We start from the raw sequence: 18,792 nt of genomic DNA on the forward strand, positions 1-18,792 counted from the left end.
AATAGAGGAAAGGAAGCACCAGCATGTGGCAAGTCAGGAAAAGAGGCAAGAGCTCAGGAACTTAGGCAAGATGAGTAGGATGGTGGCATCCAGAGACTCCTCACACTGCCAAAAGCCAACAGCGCACTGTCTTTACAGAGTAAAAACTTTCCCAGTCTGGAATCAAAGGATTTTTTTGGCCAGTCAGCCAAGATTTCCCAAGCACCTATCATGTGCCAAACACTGCACTGGATCTTACAAAGTAATGAGATTATGATTGTGACCTCAGTCTGGGACGTGGGGGGAGGGTTTCTACTGTGCTTCAGGGCTTCTGAAAAACAGCAAATGCATTGGGTTTAGATAAAGGTGGCAATGGGCTTAGGCCTTAGTAAGGGTGGGGTTTTTCTGCCTTTGTGTCATATGATTTTGGAAAAGTTACTCAACCTCTTTAAACCTCAGAATGAGGATGATAGGGACATTTACTTAACCTGTGGTGTATCTGGAGGGGAACGAATGAAACAAAACATACAAATTATATTTTAATGGCATTTAGTATGTGCTAAAAATATGGGCTATAATTATAATTATTTTATTATAAATTTTCTTTGTGTGAGCCATGATTTGTCCCATGAGAGCTCTGCGTCAACAATACAGCAAGTCACGTGTTAGAGGCTCCTCAGCTGATCATTATTAGCCAAATACATCATTTTCTACTGTGGGATGCTCTGTCTTCTGCCCACCAAGTTTCTGAATTAGCAAATAAGTGCTTGCCTCATGAAGTGCAAATACAAGACCATATTTTCATTTTGGACCCAGAATTGAGCAGGGTCTTGGTTGTGAAATACCGGAAATGTTATTTAGATTTATCATGTAATGTTTGAACAGGGAAGAAATGGGTGCAGCCCTGGGGTATGGGAGACAAAGCGATATCTGTGGCATCGGAGGATTGTCTAATTTTGAAAATGTTCTTCCTTTTCATTATTCTTTGTAGGTCTACCACAGCATGAGGCATGCAAGCAATTTGCTTGCTGGTGAATGAGAATGTTCCCTGAGGAACATTTGGATTCCAGCTCATATAAAACTTTTAAAAGGTATGCATTCATTATTTAAACAGGATGGTAAACGTAGGTGCTCTGTTTTTGCAACAGGTATAATGTAGGACATCATGGCATTGAGCGCCTCCAAAGTCATCTGAGATGGATACCTAAGATGAGCCAGCTCCTTTAGGTTTCCTTCAGGAAATAGGATGAGATTATTTTGGTTGCATTACTTTGTTTCCACCTGAGAAGAATTTATGTATTCAGACAAATAGAAAGGTAGTCCTTTAGCAAGCTGGCCACAGGTGAAAAGGTACCCTCATCTGTGATTTAAGCAGGAATCCAGGGCTTGGTGACAGTCCAGGTGGCTTGCTGGCAGAGGGGTAAGATGGACAAAAATACCCCGTAGTCAGTGTTTAAGGCTCAGACTGACTGACTGCCAGGTGTAAGAAGACAGCTGTGGTTCTGCTCCCCTCCTAATTTAACTGGAAAATATCTCTGTCCAGCACCTTTTTTGCCCCATAGGAACATACCATGCTTCACACATATACCTTACATAGCAATGTCTAGAAAAAAGAACATTTAAGATATTGTCCCCAAGACATGATGTAATTCTTGAAGTTAAATGTTAATCGGTGCAATTAAGTTAAAGAACTCAAGTTTCTGTCAAAGAACCAAGTTAGGGAAGCTTGGTTGAAAGTATCGTATCACCATTAAAAGTGTTGGGTTTGTATAAGCATTTTAATAGAATTTTCTGTATAGACCTTATTGGCTGTCACTTAAAAGAGATAGTGTGAATGATCCTTTCTGAGCCTGACCAGCTTCCTTGTCATTTTAGCAATTGGCTATGGGATGAATGCCGGGACCAGTTGCCACAGCAACAGCATCTTCAGTCAAGGTGATGAGAGAAATCATTTCTCTCTGAATGCTAATAGGTTGTCACTTTAGTCTTAAACTGGCTGTTTCCCACTGTTTTCCTGATTGCCATGAAGCCAGATAGATTATTTACAGATTAAGGGCCGCAATTTGAGCCGATCATCTCTGTCCTAATATATGCTGCATCTTTCAGGAGAAGGAAAAAGAAAAGATTTGAAGTAAAATATTAAGGATTATGTTTCCAGAGATTTGAGGTTTGTGACTTTCGCTCCAGAGAAGTAAGACTTTTCCATAGTACTTAGACGGTCATTCTTCAAGCAGGGACCGTCCAGTGTTGAAAGTGGTTCCGCCGCTGCCTGTAAATTACCTGCCCTGTAGAGGCTGGCCCTGGTTGCCAGCGCCGAGCTTGGGGCTGGATGTGAGGGTGGTTCGCTCACTAAAAGGCAGTGTGAGGTTGTGAAGCTAATCATCCAAAGAAGAAATCTGCACACGAGACTATTATTTTTAAATCCTGGAAGTTACTTGAAACAAAGCATTTTAGTTTATCTCATCCTTTACTCCAAAACACAAGATTCAAGACCTCATTCACTCATGGAAGTAAAGGATTGTTGAGTAAATTGTGATTGTGTGATAGGACAAATACATAGTTACCATGTGGGTGTCACCCTTTCCTTCCTGAAGAGAGTAGAAATTATTATTGGGAAGGCATGGGACAAATTATACACAGTGTCCAATTCTCTGGATCAATTGAGGTTGAACCCTATGTCTGGTACACACTATTGCGATTGTAACTAAATTACATAACCTCTTTAAGCCTCCGTATTTTTTATGGAAAAAAATAAGGAAAATAACTATTTTGTGTTAAAGGGAGTTGCGGTAGTTAAATGAGAAAATGCATGGGAAGTGCTTGGCACAGTGTCTGCCATATAATGGGTGTAAAAAACTTACCTATTATTATTATTTTATCGACATGAAACAATCTTGATGGCCTTAAGCCTTGGTTGAAAGTGCTGTCTAAGGAACAGAATTATAAAAGGTGTTTGTTTACAGTATCTATTCCAAACACCAGGGGCCATCAGAATAAACCAGTGCCTGAGAAGCCTGTTTGCTCTGACCTGTGACTGGCTTGAAAGCATGATCTAGATTGATGCAAATATGTTTTTAAAGAAAAAATTTATCCTTGAATAAATACTCAGCATCTACTAAAAATAATACTGGAAAAATTTTCATGACATGGGAAAATGTCCATGATATACTGTAAAATAAAAAAGTAAGTTAGGAATCGTGAATACAATATGATTCCATTATAGGATGATGTAGAAGAAAAGAAGGTATGAAAAAATATATATGTACACACATATACAAATGTGCACAAACATACAAACATGAGTATATACCCACTGAAAGAATATGCTGGAAAATATTGAGTAGATATCTCTTGGTCGTAGGATCATGAGTGTTTTATTTTCGTCTTCTATTTACTGTATTTTCCGCAATGAACATGTACTATGTTTGGAGTTTGTCATTTTTTTTTTAGGTGGAGCTTCACTCTGGTCACCCAGGCTGGAGTGCAGTGGCACATTCTCCACTCACTGCAACCTCCACCTCCTGGGTTCAAGTGATTCTCTTGCCTCAGCCTCCCAAGTAACTGAGATTCCAGGTGCCCACCACCACACCTGGCTAATTTTGTATTTTTAGTAGAGACAGGGTTTCCCCATGTTGTCCAGGCTGGTCTTGAACTCCTGGCCTCAAGTGATCCACCTGCCTAGCTTCCCAAAGTGCTGGGATTACAAGCATGAGCCACTGCACACGACCTATGTTTGGAGTTTTAAAAAATAGTCACCTTAAAAGCAAAGTTGGAATTGACCCTGAAATGTGAATTAACCGGAAGCTTCTTGTCTTTCCTGTGATTAAATCATGCCTGTGGCTGGAGAACAGAAATGGAAACCCTGGCGGGGCTTGCACACCAGTCTGATGCCTCATTAGAGTAACCGCTTGTTTTCTGAGAACACTGAAATCAGCTTCTGTGCTTGGGCTTAGGGTGTAGGAAGACTGAGTCACAGATGTGACCTTGTTATCCTGAGGTCCCTCTCAAAGGCATCCCCGTTGGACAGAGCCCCTGAAGAACCCATGTGTGCTGCTGTCTAGTCATGTCTCCTACTTACTGCTCACCACGGCTCTGAGTGCCCAGCTCTGAGCCCAGAAAACTCTCTCCTTGGAACTGAAGCCAGTGAGAATGGAGCTGCTAAGCCATCTGGAAAGGGGTCTCTTTTCCTCCCACCACTAGGGCATAGGGGATTTTCAGTGGAGACCAGATGAGCTCCTTTAAGGAGAAGTTATGCCATTAGATTCAGAGGCACGCTTGGATATAATAAGAGGTTACCTTTCCAAAGTGGCACTGTGGGCCCCCTGTGCTGAAATCCAATTACTGTTTTCTGTGGTCACCTCTATCTCATTTGCCATGAAGTACTGTGAAACTGCAGCCTGGGACTTGGAGGAAATGTCTGTGTGCCTTTGTGAAGGTGAGCAAACCTGGAGTTAAGAACTCAGAAGTCTGCTAATGAGACTGAGCTATTGTTACCGTGCTAGAGAAAATAACCTGAATCACTGCCCCTGGCTTCCAAATGTTTCCCATGATTATCAATTACAATTGTTTTTTGTAATTTATCATACTGAGAAAACTCAACTCGGAAATAGAATTTAATGAGTAGACCCAGTGAAAATTTGCTGTTGAACCATTTTAAAATTTAAGAAAAAAAAATCCATTCAAATAAAATTTTGTTGCAGTAGTATATATTTCAGAGGGCCGTGTAAGAAGCCGTTTATTCTCTCTCTAAGGTCAGAAAATGCATTATCCTAAATCTCTGGCATGTCTCATGTGTTATATGCAGTAACAAATTAAGTGAAAAGTATCTTTTGCCCAAGAGAGCTGCAACTGATGCTTTGGTGAACTGCCAGTTTCTTGCAGCTATGGGAAGACCTTAAGATGATAAAATGTGTGTTGTCTATCACTGGGTTGGGAACATTGTCAAGATCCCACTGGAAACTCATATACTGGGAAGTGGAAGAGTGAAAACTGTGCTTTAAGAAATTACTTCAGTAAGTGTATGTTCCTGGGAATCTCGGAGGTGAGATGATATCAGGGACTTGGTAAACAATCACTGTCAGGATGGACAGAGGGATGGATGAAGAGGGGGCAGGAGAGTTAATGGTTTGTGCTTGTTGTGCTCAATGTGCTCCACAGCAAATTGACCGTGGAAGTCAGTCATCAAGAGGTTTATGATTGGGTGATAGGTATTCATCACAAAAAAAGACTGGAGGAAGAGCTGGTTTGGTTGGAAGGTAAGGAGATGACAGTTTTGCATTAGATTGCTGTTTTGTGATAACAGTGAGACAACTGGCTGAAGGTCTGTAGCAGGCAAATTGAAAAGGTAGGTCTAGAACCATCAGGGATACTGATTGCAAAGAAAGAACTAGGCATCATCTCCATAGAAAAGTTCAACATTGGACAGATATGAAAATATTATGCAGAAGAGTTTAGAAAATTAAGAGAAGAGCACTTGAGAAAATTTTTGGAGCAAGACGGAAAAGGAGAGCTGGCAAAGCACCTCTAACTTTTGCTAGTGATATGTTTATTCCAATAGTCTGGGTTTAAAATCTTAAGACAGTTTTTACTCTTTATCCTTCTTAAATTTCTATATTTAATTGGTCAAGTCCCATTGATTGTATCTCGAGGTGACCCTTATATTAATTTTTTATCTTCATTAGCAGGACAAGTACCCCAGTTCTCATTTATGAAGAAAATCAAACTGACACACAGGCCTAGAGTTTACGTGTTCTTAAACATTGCACCAGCTAGGATGTGTTTCTGCATTTTTTGGTTTATTCATCTTCAATGCCATCTCTAGCAGGGACTTGTAAAACAGCTTTCATGGCATCACTGTCTCAATATCTTTCAATGATTATTCTTCACCTACAAGATAAATTCCCAAGTACTGGCATCTCTTTTAAGGCCATTCCCTAACAGTTTGGTCCTGGTTCACCTTTCAGTGGTATTCTTTACCATTCTCCCACTAGAATAGGGCAACTACACCACACTACTTAACAACTGGACTGTGCTTTCGTGCCTTTGCTTGTGCTGCCCTGTGTGCCTGTAATGCCATCTCCCCACTCATTTGCTGCATCTGACATGCTCTTCATTGTTCAAGGCTCAGGGCAATGTCACCTGCTTTAGGCAGCTTTATGTGATCTCCCTTCCTGTCCTTTGATGGAGATAATGCCCCCCATTTCTATGTTCTCATTTCATTCATTCTACTGACTATAATTAATTACATATATAATAGTCTTCTTTCCAAGACTGAAAAACTTGAAGGAAAGAACCATGTTTTTGATTTCCTCATTGCCTGGCAAAATGCCTGATTCGTAATTGGAGTTCAGGAAATGTGTTGAATATTAAAAGAAAGCAAAGAATGAACTGTCAGATATATAAGAGGAAAAATCCAGGTTAGTGTCAGTGCAGATAAGAGAATAAAGATTTATAAAGTAGAGGTGAGCTACAGGATCAAGCAAATTCCAAGGAGGGAAGTTTCTTGAGTGATGATAGTCTCCACTTACTTGCCACCCACTCACCCCTGTAGCCTGATTGTGTTTCTATATCTTAACTATAACTGGAAGATCACCACTGATGTCCTAATCATAAAATCCAACGATTCTTCTTCCTCTTTATGCTGTCCTCAACATGCTCCATGCTGGCCTTAGACGTGCAGCCATGGCCAAGGTTGAGCAAAAGTGCAGTGGTCATAAATGTTGCTGGAATTGAGGAGGTTGAGTAATCATGGGTCAGGATGTTATAAAGGCCATTTTCTGGATACTGATGATGATAGCAGAGGTTTGGTTTGGGGGGATACATTACTACTAGTGGTAACATCATAGAGGAAGGTAAGAATAGAGCATTGGACGTAAGCACGCGAGAGCAATGAGAATCGAAGTTCAGTGGTGGTAAAGGTGAGAAGGGGAGGTTGTCCAGTGAGGAGAGAAGCACAGTCATTGGAGAAGGAGCTGTGGGAAGCATGATGTGTTCACTCCAGGCAGTGGTTTGACTGAAGGGGATCAGGGTTCAGCCAGGGTGAGGAGCAAAGGGAAACATGGATTAAGATCATCACAGGAATTGCACAGGGTAACATGAAAGGGCTAGTGAGGAAAAGGGCAGGGAGGAAATGGAATTGGAGTAGAGTCTGCTTGGGGACAAGGTTGTGGGAAAACAAACCAAGGGGCAGGGTTTTCTCCTAAAGTGGGAAGGAGAGTTCAGTGGTCCCTGGATGTAGAATTTTACAGGCCTATTTTTTTTTAAAAGGGTGATTGTTTAACTTCCATTGACTATTATTTCTTAAAAGCTAAGACATTTGAGCAAAATCTCAGACTACAGAACAGTTTTATACACTTATTTACAATTATATATTTTAAATTATATCTATTTATCAGAAAGTAACTGCATTGTTTTTATTGTTTTCAGTTCGCTATATAAAACTGAAAAGCTTGTCTTTTTACTACCATTTACCAGCATTGTGACCCTGGATAATTATGTAACCATTCTGTGACTTGGTTTCCACTTCTGTAAAATGGGCATAATAACAGTATCAATAACACAAGGTTGTTGTGAGGACTAAGTGAATTAATATTATGAAGAATACTTAGTGCTTGGCACATAGTGAACTATTATTGAGGAACCAGCATTTGGGACCAGATGGGTAAGATAATTGAGATAAGGAGAACATGACATAGGGTAATAGACTGAAATCAAATGTTAGTGATAAGAAAAGGGAATTTTGAGAGGCAGAATTTTGCTACTGGAGGATATTTTAAGATTAACCACCTCTAGGTTTTCAGTGGAATGTCACAAACTTGGTTTCCTATGAGATTGGCTGGGCTCAGTGGGCTCTGGATCATATTAATTAAATGAAAGATTGAGGCATCCTTATTTCCCAACTACACGTGGCTCTCTGTCCTCTGTAGCCTTTGCTGTTTCCTCCTTCAGGACATCTCCTGTATCCTGCCTTGGATAATAACTTCCATGAGAACATGAACCTCCACCTCTATAAGATTTATGAGCCCCACAGCACCTGACACAGGGCCTTACATACTCACTGGCCATTATTTTTTAAATGAATGAATAAAATACCACCTAGGCCAATACAGCTCTCAGTCCTTCTCATGTTCTCATTTACTGATGAAGTTTTCCAGTACCTAATAAGAGAGGTTATGGAACATGCCCATAGTGCAGGTGCTTTGAGCTGCCCGTCTAATTTGGTGCTCAGAGGAGACTGGCTTTGTAGCCTTGAATCCCTCAATTATACCCTGAATAAATGAGATGACAGGGCGTGACTCTCAATTAGATGAGGTACTTCTATGCAGTGTTTTCCCTTTTTTTTGCCTATTAACTTAAGTAATAGACTCACATGCTGAGTGATTAGCTTTTATCTTCAAATGACTCTAGGAGATTTTCTTTTTTTAACATGCCAGTTAATTACTATGAAAATTTCACCTAAGTTAGTCCCCAATTAGGACATATTCAACTCATTCCTATGATGATCTCATTTTAGATTTATCTTAGTGTCTTTGAAACAGCTGATAAATGTTCTTCCATTAACTGGCAGTTACTAATATTCACCCTAAAATTTTTCTTTTCTGCACACTCCCTCCCAGCTATCCCTTGACATTACCTATGACAATGTCACTTGAGTGTAATTACCAATTATTATTATTATCATTATACCTTAAGTTCTGGAGTACCTGTGCAGAACAGGCAGGTTTCTTACATAGGTATACACGTGTCATGGTGGTTTACTGTACCCATCAGCCTGTCACCTACATTAGGTATTTCTCCTAATGCTATCTCTCCCCCCATCCCCTACCCCTCCACAGGCCCTGGTATGTGATGTTCCCCTCCCTGTCTCCATGTGTTCTCATTGTTCAATTTCCCCTTAGGAGTGAGAACATGTAGTGTTTGGTTTTCTGTTCATGTGTCAGTTTGCTGACAATGATGGTTTCCAGCTTCATCCATGTTCCTGCAAAGGACATGAACTCACCCTTTTTTTATGGCTGTATAGTATTCCATGGTGTATATGTGCTACATTTTCTTTATCCAGTCTATCATTGATGGGCATTTGGGTTGGTTCCAAGTCTTTGCTATTGTGAACAGTGCCGCATAAACATATGTGTGCATGTGTCTTTATAATAGAATGATTTATAATCCTTTGGGCATATACCCAGTAATGGGATTGTTGGGTCAAATGGTATTTCTGGTTCTAGATCCTTGGGGAATTGCCACACTGTCTTCCACAATGGCTGAACTAATTTACACTCCCACCAACAGTGTAGAAGCATTCCTATTTCTCCACATCCGCTCCAGCATCTGTTGTTTCCTGACTTTTTTAATGATCACCATTCTAACTGGCGTGAGATGGTATCTCATTGTGGTTTCAATTTGCATTTTCCTAATGACCAGTGATGATGAGCTTTTTTTTCATGTGTTTGTTGGTCGCATAAAGGTCTTCTTTTGAGAAGTGTCTGTTCATATCCTTTGCCCACTTTTTGATGGGTTTGTTTGTCTTTTTTCTTGTAAATTTGTTTAAGTTCTTTTTGGATTCTGGATATTAGCCCTGTGTCAGATGCATAAATTGCAAAAATTTTCTCCCATTCTGTAGGCTGCCTATGCCATTTTGATTACTACCTCTAACTCCAAAGATGACAGTTCCTGAGAAGTGGAATCTGGGAGTTCTTGAAGTGCCTAACACATTTCTGATACTTTTTTTTTTTTTTTTTGAGACAGGGTCTCATTCTGTCACCTAGGCTGGAGTGTGGTGGTGTGTATACATGACCCACTGCAGCCTTGACCCCCCTGGGCTCAAGTGATCCTCCTACCTCAGTCCTCTACATAGCTGGGACCACAGATATGTGCCACCATGCAGCTAATTTTTGTATTCTTTAGTAGAGACAGGGTTTCACCATGTTGCCAGGCTGATCTTGAACTCCTGGACTCAAGTGATTTGCCTGCCTCAGCTGGGATTACTGGTGGGAGCCACCATGACTGGACCCATTTCTCATACTGATATTCTCTCTTGGCCATTTTAATTTAGAAGGTAGTAGGGCCAACCTAACATTTGGGCCTTTAGAGGTTTGGTGCAGACAAAACATGCACAATTGAAGAGATTTTTTGTAGTGAAAGAGATGGTTTTGTTACAAATATTATAATGATAGAGGTTGTCTTTTAGATTGTTCTGCAGAAATAGACTTCTCCTGTGTCCTAATATATGTAACATTCTGATTAAAGGCCTTGAGGAAAAATTTGGCATGTGCTGTATTAACAAAGGCAAACTCCACTTACATCTGCCAACAGCTAAAAGGCAGATTCTTGTGGTAACATCTCTGAATTATAAACAATGCCATAATAACACTTGTAATTTGCGATGTCATCAGCTAAAATAAGAGACAGTTATTACAAATCATATTGCTAATATTTTGAGAAACTGAGATCTAATGTTGCTAAATCAAATTCCTGTAAATTCCACAGGGCACTGAGCACATTATAAGATTAGCCTGTGCTCTGAGCATGTCCTCGTTAAGGCTGCTGGCTACTGTGTTTTTATTGCTCCCCTGGGAGGTTTGTTGAGTTAATGCTGCCAATAAGAAGCCGGGTTTTCCTAGCCTCCCTGGTATATGGGCCTTCCAAATAGGTCGGCAGCCAGTGATGTGCTACATTAGATTATGATGATTTGTCTTGCCTTCTCCATGAAAAGTGAAGGCAATTAGAAGTCGGTGTGAAGTATGTTCTAGCCATGTAAATATCTCAATAATGTCATCACAAAATGAAATGCTATAATAGATCCAGGATGAAAGTATTGAAGGATAAGTAAATCAGTAGTATTGACGTATTAGATTGGTGGTCGTGGGAGTTTGTGCATTTCTCATCACTATCATTGTTGTTTAATTACTGTTAGAAAGGGCTACTGAGCACTTACTGTGAGCTAGGCACTGGGCAAAATGCTTCACATACATTGTTTGATGATCCTTACCAAACCTTATTGATCCAGGTGCTATTTTCAGCCCCATTTTACAGAGAAGATAACTGAGGTTCCCGGTTTACAGACTATGTAGCCATGTGGTTAAGAAGAGGCTAAGCTGGGATTTGAACCCAGGTCTTCTGGACTCATGAGCCTTCATTATTAACAATTATGCTATGCTGCCAACTTTATAGAAAAATTATAAATCTGGCAAGGAAAACACCAACTTAGAATAGTTACAAAAATCTTTGTTTATTGGGTTTTTTTCCTAGCAGGTTGTAAGAGTTAAAAAGTGAAGAATAGAGTTTTAAAGTATTAGAAGGTGACAACTTTTTGGTAATAAATTTATTTATCCAGTGTAAGACATATTTTTTCTAATTTCATTAAGAATTACAAGATAGGTATCATTATTCACCAATAAGCAAACAGAGAACCAGAGATTTAAACTGTTCAAGGTCATAAGTGGTAAGCAGTGGAGCCAAGATATGAGGCCCCATCTACCTAATTCCAAACCTTAAATGCTGTCAGCTTCCTCTGACAACCTGCACTGTGTGCGTGTGTTGGGAGGTGGCAGAATATGGGTGCATTATTTTTGTCTCTGAGAATGGTGAGTTATGTATGAGTTTTCTAGAAATAGCCTACTAGTCTTATAATAAAAAGTTTACTATAAAAATTCTTGGATTTGGAATAAGCCTCAAAGATTACCTTCTAAGGCCAGCAACTCATTTGATGCTTGAGTGTGTCTCACAGTCACCCTATCAAGTGAACCTCCAGTTTTTTGGTTTTTAAATATCTCAAATGTTGAAAGATTCATTGCCAAATCAGTCCTCCCATATTGTGACATCTTTTGCTAAAGAGTATTTAGCTTTGTCTCCTTCTTTCTCCCCTCTGTTGGTCCTGGTTCCAAACCTTTGAAATGTACAGAACAAGTCTCATGAATCTTCCACATGGAAACCATGTAAATATTTAAAGATGGCTACTGTGGCCCACTTTGAATCTTTCCTAGTCCTCAGGATATTCTGCAAGCATTCTTCTTGTGAAATAGATTTGGTTGTTTCTTGATGCCATTTAATCTATATTTTGGCTGTACAAAAACAGATCCTTCAGGGGATCTGTTCATCTTCTTAGGACATGATACTTAGGATTAACCACTTTTCTCCAAGTGCGGTATTACCAGAATAGACCAACAGAGTGTGTCCATAACTTTGTTCTTTCTGGATACACAGTAGCATCTTTCGTGGCCTCTCTCTCAGCTTTTTCTTATATGATGCTGTGAAGTTATACGGCCTCTAGCCTATGGACATGCAATTGCTTTGTGAAACTAACTACCAAACTTTTATCCTTATTGAGATGTGTCATATTATATTTGCCTTTAACCTTAATTCTGTCATTCAACATATTTGTCAACTCTTCTAAGTCAGTCAGTATTCAGTGCGGGAGACAGAAACCTCTCTAGGGATTTTCAGCATGAAGAAATTTCATACATACTATTAGGTGCTTTAAAAATTATTGGAAATACTGAAACAATAGATTTTAAGTTGGGCCTTCATAAGTAACTCTCAAAACAATACAGAATTGACCCAACAGAGGAGCTAGTACCTCCAAAGCCACTTCGGAAGTTGTGCGTTCAAGAACACAAAGTCCTACCTGTGATCTAGGAATGAAAATGCTACCACCACTGCACCATCGCACATTTTGACACATAAAAAGATATCGAAGAGACACTGGAATACTGGTGCAGAAGAGCCTTGCCTCTCCACATCCTCTCTGTGAAAAGTGGAGCACAAAAATATCAAAAAAGGGCAGAAAAGTGGAATCTGCTTCACTTCCACCCTCCAAATGCTGTATGAGAGGCGGTAGTTATGAAATTTGTATCCTGAATCCTAGTTACAAGAGTTGTTTGCTTTTTCTGAAGTTCTCCATAATCTTCAGTCAGAAGGAAGGTGAAGTATAGATTGAGCAGCTGAACTCCCAGTATCTGTCACATTTCCCAATTGTATGTGTTCTACAAATTTAATATACTTTGCTTTGGGTGAACAAGTATACTGTGTATGTGATATGTGTGTGTATGGAGATAGAAAGAATATAAACAGACACTCAAGTCATCGATAAAAATCCTTTTTGGCATGCTACTAGAATTTTCTGAATTTTTGTATAGAGTAATATCCATGGGTGTCCATGGGAATACAGGAGTTAAATTTGTTCAGCTATATCTTGTGATATTATGCCTTGCATAATTCAAGAGCTTACAAGAGGAGCTTCATAGTCTTGAGTGGAGTTTCTTGGGTTGTTGGCTTCTCCTGCTGTAGACTGAAGGGCCACTCCAGGGGAGGAGTTGAATAACCTTGTGTGTGCTGTCACTACTATGTGCACAACTTCAGGAGGCATGAGTTACAGTGTATTTGATGTGTTCACCTAGAATACCACATAAATTGTGTTCCTTGAAGCTGGGCAAACTGGTGCCTGAGTAGACCATTTGATAATGATAGCTTGTGGTTGAGCTTAGTCAATTTCATGCTATCTAAGGAAACTAGACCTGCATACATCAGTTACATTGGTCTGTAACATTTCCTCCACCTCCCAGTTTAGTGAACCTGTTAAAAAAGAGAGATGAAGTTAATCAAATTCTTGCTAGATTCTGATCACTTCTGCTTCCTCGTCCAGTTACTCCAAAACATCCCTGTAACTTATGCTTATTGCCCCCAGAGTAATGTCAAGATCTCCAAGATGAATTATAGAACTCCACTTTCTCTCTTTGAAAACCGGGTTTCCATTGGTTAATCATCAGTTTCTTGCCCATTTCCTTCTCTCCACATGTGGTAAGTACTATTGAAATCCTTCTTACACTACCTCAGCTCTCATCATTCTTGGCAAGCCTATAGAGTTCTATCACAAGCACCTATAAATCTCTACCAGAGTTTTTTCTTTGGGCTCAAATGATGGGGAAGGTTGGAATGGTGGAGAGCCAATGACCCAGAGGAACTTTTGGCAACTGACTTTAGCATTGGAGGTGACGTCCCAGCTTCCTTGTATGATGGATGGGACCACTCCTAGACATTTTTACGCATCCTCATGCATTTTGTTCTTCAGAAACCCCAACTAGGCTGTGGTGATTATTCCCAACCATCCAGAAAACCTGGAGAATCTTCACTGGAGTTAGAGGCTCCCTTACAATGCTCCTGCTGTGGTCGTCTTCTCTATCCAACTGTGTTATCCTTTTCCATCTGAAGGTCATCTTTCTCAAAGATAAGAGAAGTAAGATAGATGTTCATTAGCTTATCTTGTTAACATTCAACTGTAACCATTCTACAATTGACCAATCAAAAACAAGTTTATTGCTTCATTGCCTGTGCTCGAGTATAACTAAAGTTTCCATGGATCATCTGTGTTTTCCTTAAGTTTCAGTTCAGTTAATACCAAAGTTAACCTACTTTTTTTTGTCATTGTTCATACAAGTCCATGTCATCCTCCTATCATTGCTTTTGGTAACATATCTCTCTTACCATCTTTGTTTTTTAACACGCTTTTGAAAGACGAGTTCATCAGAGTTCCCTATGGTTTAAAAGAAAAGCCAAGTTCTAGAGAGTAGTTATTGAGAATTATTTATCATTATTCACTTTAAAGCCAGCTTATTGCTTCAGGAGTGAAGAATCAGGCTTGCTCCAAAAGGTGTACTTCTCCCCCGTCCTCCTCCTTTCACCAGTACCCCCCAGCGCTTTGAGTTATATGGACTAATCCCATTTGGCCAGAGAGAGGTATGGGTTCAAGAATTCCCTCAATCCTGTGAGAAGAATGTGGAAGAACATTATTATAAAGATTTGTACGTAGAGGCAAATTCCAACATCCTTTAGGTAACACTCACATTTATTTCTGTCCATGAACCTAAAGTTATCTAGCTGAGTCAGAATACCCTCTGCTGCATTCCGTAGGTACTAATTTTCCCATTATTTTGATGCTTTCTGTCTCCTATCAGAGTCCTTATCCCTCTGTACTGCAGCTATATTTGGTTTGCTTGTCTTATCCCTTGAGTTGTGAGATCTCGGAAGCTTCATCACAGTCGTGCGCCTACTGCCCAGTGTAGGGTCAAGGACATGGATGCTACTCAGTGAACATTTGTTGGACAGAGCCCAGCATGCCTGGCACGTGCTACTCAGGAAAGACAGGCCTTTGTGCAGCATAGGTAACTGACCTTGGGAAGCAGCATTTTCCATGTAAAACCTTGAGCCTGCTACTGGTTACTTGAGAAACCAACTGTGACTGGCATCTTGCCATACTTTGTAATCCTCTGGAAATTACATTTTGAGAACACAACCTCCCCTTTGTGATGGGCAATTAAATAACACGTGACTGACTGAATATAAATTATACAGGCATTTTGATTTTAAAAAGTTTTGGGTACTTTCAATTTCAAAATATTTTTACTGTTGTTGACATGTTAGTGTTAGTTTATAAAGGTGTCTCTTCTTCCTGTCTAGTTCTGCTTGTGAATTAGGACATGAGTAACAGTGGTTAAATGCTGGTCATGTAGAATCTGATCTCTACCTTCTTACTAAGGCAGGCTGTGAGTGGCAGGGTGGAAACCATGGGATTATTATCAGAAAAAGTCTTCATTTGAAGTCAGTGAAAAAACAGTGGCCCAAGAATTTGGGTCAAAACTCATCTACTTGGAGAAAACATGTACTTCTCTTTTAGAGTTCTTTAATAGAATGGGAGCTAACGGTGAAAGTGAAATTAAGGGTTTTGTTAGCATAACCAGGGTCTTCTGCTGTCCCATTCATACCCCTACCCATCTGCTTCAACACCATTGCACAATGAATCTATTGTATTTTTTGAGGTTTTACTCTTCTCTCGTGGTATTTTGGGAAATTAGAGTTGGCTCTTTCATATACTAAAGCTCAGAAACCTTCACCCTCCCTGAATGATACCTGTTTAACACTGCTTTTAGAAAGAGCTGAAAGAGTTGTGGACTTAGCAAAATGCAGCATCATTAAGGGTTTTCCAGACATATTCAAGCATGCTAATACTCTAAGAATGATACTTTAGCAAAAATATCTAATGTTTTGACAACAGGTTATTTACAATACTAAATTAAGTTCAAGGAGTCTTTGGCTTTGCTTTTAGTTTTTCTATAAGTTATTTTCCAGTCTCTGTGGATTTTCTGAATTTTATCTTTGTGCATTTCCAGGAACTGACCACAGGAGAAGACTCCCATTCAGACTCTTCATTCTCTGGTTCAGAGGTTTGATGTAATGGCTGTGTCATTGTACATGGTCAGCCACAGTATATATTTCATCCATTGCAGAACTGTAGAGTGAGTTCCAGAATAATCAATCTTTGAATCTTTAACTTCATTCTTATATGTAAACATTTTAAGAGTACAATTATATCCAAACACATTTTTAAAACTTTCATTTGTATTTAGATTTCACCAATAGACGAAAGGCTAGAAAATACATTCAAGACACCTGTAATCCCAGCACTTTGGGAGGCTGAGGTGGGCGGATCACTAGGTAAAGAGATCGAGACCATCCTGGCCGACATGGTGAAACCCCATCTCTACTAAAAATACAAAACAATTAGCTCGGTGTGGTGGCACGTGCCTGTGGTCCCAACTACTCAGGAGGCTGAGGCGGAAGAATCGTTTGAACCCAGGAGGCGGAGGTTATAGTGAGCCAAGATTGCGCCACTGTACTCCAGCCTGGTGACAGAGCAAGACTCCATCTCAAAAAAAAAAGAAAGAAAGAAAGAAAGAAAATACGTTCGAGAAAATGTGCTAATCTTTTGGAAGTCAATGGAGTTCAATGGCAGCAGAACTATTGATTAAAAATCCAGAGTCAAATGTTTACATTTTGTAATTCAACAAATTAGATTGATTTATTACATTTATTACACTATTCCTAGTTGCATAGGTAGACAGATAAGTAAGTAAAACAAATCACGTTAGTGTTCTAAACACTGTGATAGAGATAAGGTTCATGAATACATGAAACAGGGATACCCAACTCAATTGTTGGTTTTAACAATAAACCCTTTTATAGAGTGTCTATTATGTGCCAAGCACTGAAGGACTTTATATACATTATATATATTTAATTTAGCTACAGCTTTATGTACTCATTTATTTCATAAACAATAAACTTAGTATGGTCACTGATGTTGCCATCAAATTTGAGCACTACTTTTTTTTTTTTTTTTTTTTTTAGACGAAGTTTCACTCATGTTACCCAAGCTGGAGTGCAATGGCGCGATCTCGGCTCACCGCAACCTCCGCCTCCTGGGTTCAGGCAATTCTCCTGCCTCAGCCTCCTGAGTAGCTGGGATTACAGGCACGCACCACCATGCCCAGCTAATTTTTTGTATTTTTAGTAGAGATGGGGTTTCATCATGTTGACCAGGATGGTCTCGATCTCTTGACCTCGTGATCCACCCGCCTCGGCCTCCCAAAGTGCTGGGATTACAGGCTTGAGCCACCGCGCCCGGCCTTGAGCACCACTTTTACTGGCCAGCTCTTGCTTGCCATTTATCATGAAGTACAATCATAGCAATAGCTTTCTGACATACAAGTTGGTTAGAATTAGAACCATACTTGGTATAATTCATATTCTCTGAACCAGACAAAAAAGGAGAACCGATTGCAATAGGACTTCTGAGCTAATTACTTAGTGGCAAGCTGTAATCCCAAAACCACAAAAGAAGAAGGCAAAAGACATTCTAATAAAAATATGCTTCAGTAAGGCCTCAGGTCATATGGTATAAACATTTGCAGAACTTTTTTTGTTTTGTTTTGCAGCCTAAGTTCCATGCTATAATCAGAAATATATGGCACATTTTGAACAAAGGAAATATGTACCCAACAAAGTGTCAAAACGGAGCTGCCAACCAGACAATCCCTAGAAATATGTAGTCACTTACCAGACAGAACACAACTACATGTGTTCCCAATGTGGAAGGGAAGGATTCTGGATGTGTATGCATCCACATTTGTATGTGAGGTTAGTTTCACTGTCAATGTAGTATCCAAAGTGGGAGCTGATAATATGCAAATTACAGCCTTTCAAAGCAGGAGTGTGTTGTCTTAATTTTTGTTATAGTCATTAAAAGCGAACAAAAGCTCAACTTCCAATAAAATCTTTGCATTTCAAAGGTGTAGTTTTGACAACCATCCAGGGATTCTAAAGATATTTTACCTTTTTCCAAATCTCCAATGGCCACCCCCCTTTTCTAAGATTCTATTCCTCCCAACAGCTTGGAATTGCTTTGGGGCCAATATATTTTATTCATTACAGATATCCTTCAAAATGCACCTTTACTTCACAAGTAGAAACATATTGACAACCTAATAATTGGGCTGATAACTTGTTAGGTGGAAATGCAATTCCTGAGAAAGAAAATGCAAAATTCTTCCTTTTCTCAGACAACACCACCACACAAAACTGAGCAAATCTACCAGTGGACAAGAGCTTAGGATTGATAAAAATAGAGCTTCCCATCTTTATTTTTCTTCTCGCTCTCTGGTTTCTCCAGGACAACCTACCATCTCCCCTCACCTCCCAGTTTTAATTGCTGGTGCCCAAATCATAATCGTACAGGTGTAAGTTAAAAAAAAAAAAAACTTAGAGCAAATGATTCTCTTTTGATTCCCTACCCAATCCACACTCTTCCCTGTCCCCTGTATGTCATTACTGGTGGGTGGACGTGAAGCTTGTGGATGCACGTCCCAGGTGAGAGGCATGCATCCGTGTTCAAATTACCATTCCCACTTTGAACAACTTTGCAGGGTCTTCCTTCTGCTTAACTAAATTTGCAGCACCCCCCAACACACACACTTAAAATGCCTTTAA

This window comes from Sapajus apella, unplaced genomic scaffold (genome assembly GCF_009761245.1).
Source record: "Sapajus apella isolate SASKATOON/1434 unplaced genomic scaffold, GSC_monkey_1.0 scaffold74, whole genome shotgun sequence".
In the NCBI taxonomy this organism is placed as follows: domain Eukaryota; kingdom Metazoa; phylum Chordata; class Mammalia; order Primates; family Cebidae; genus Sapajus; species Sapajus apella.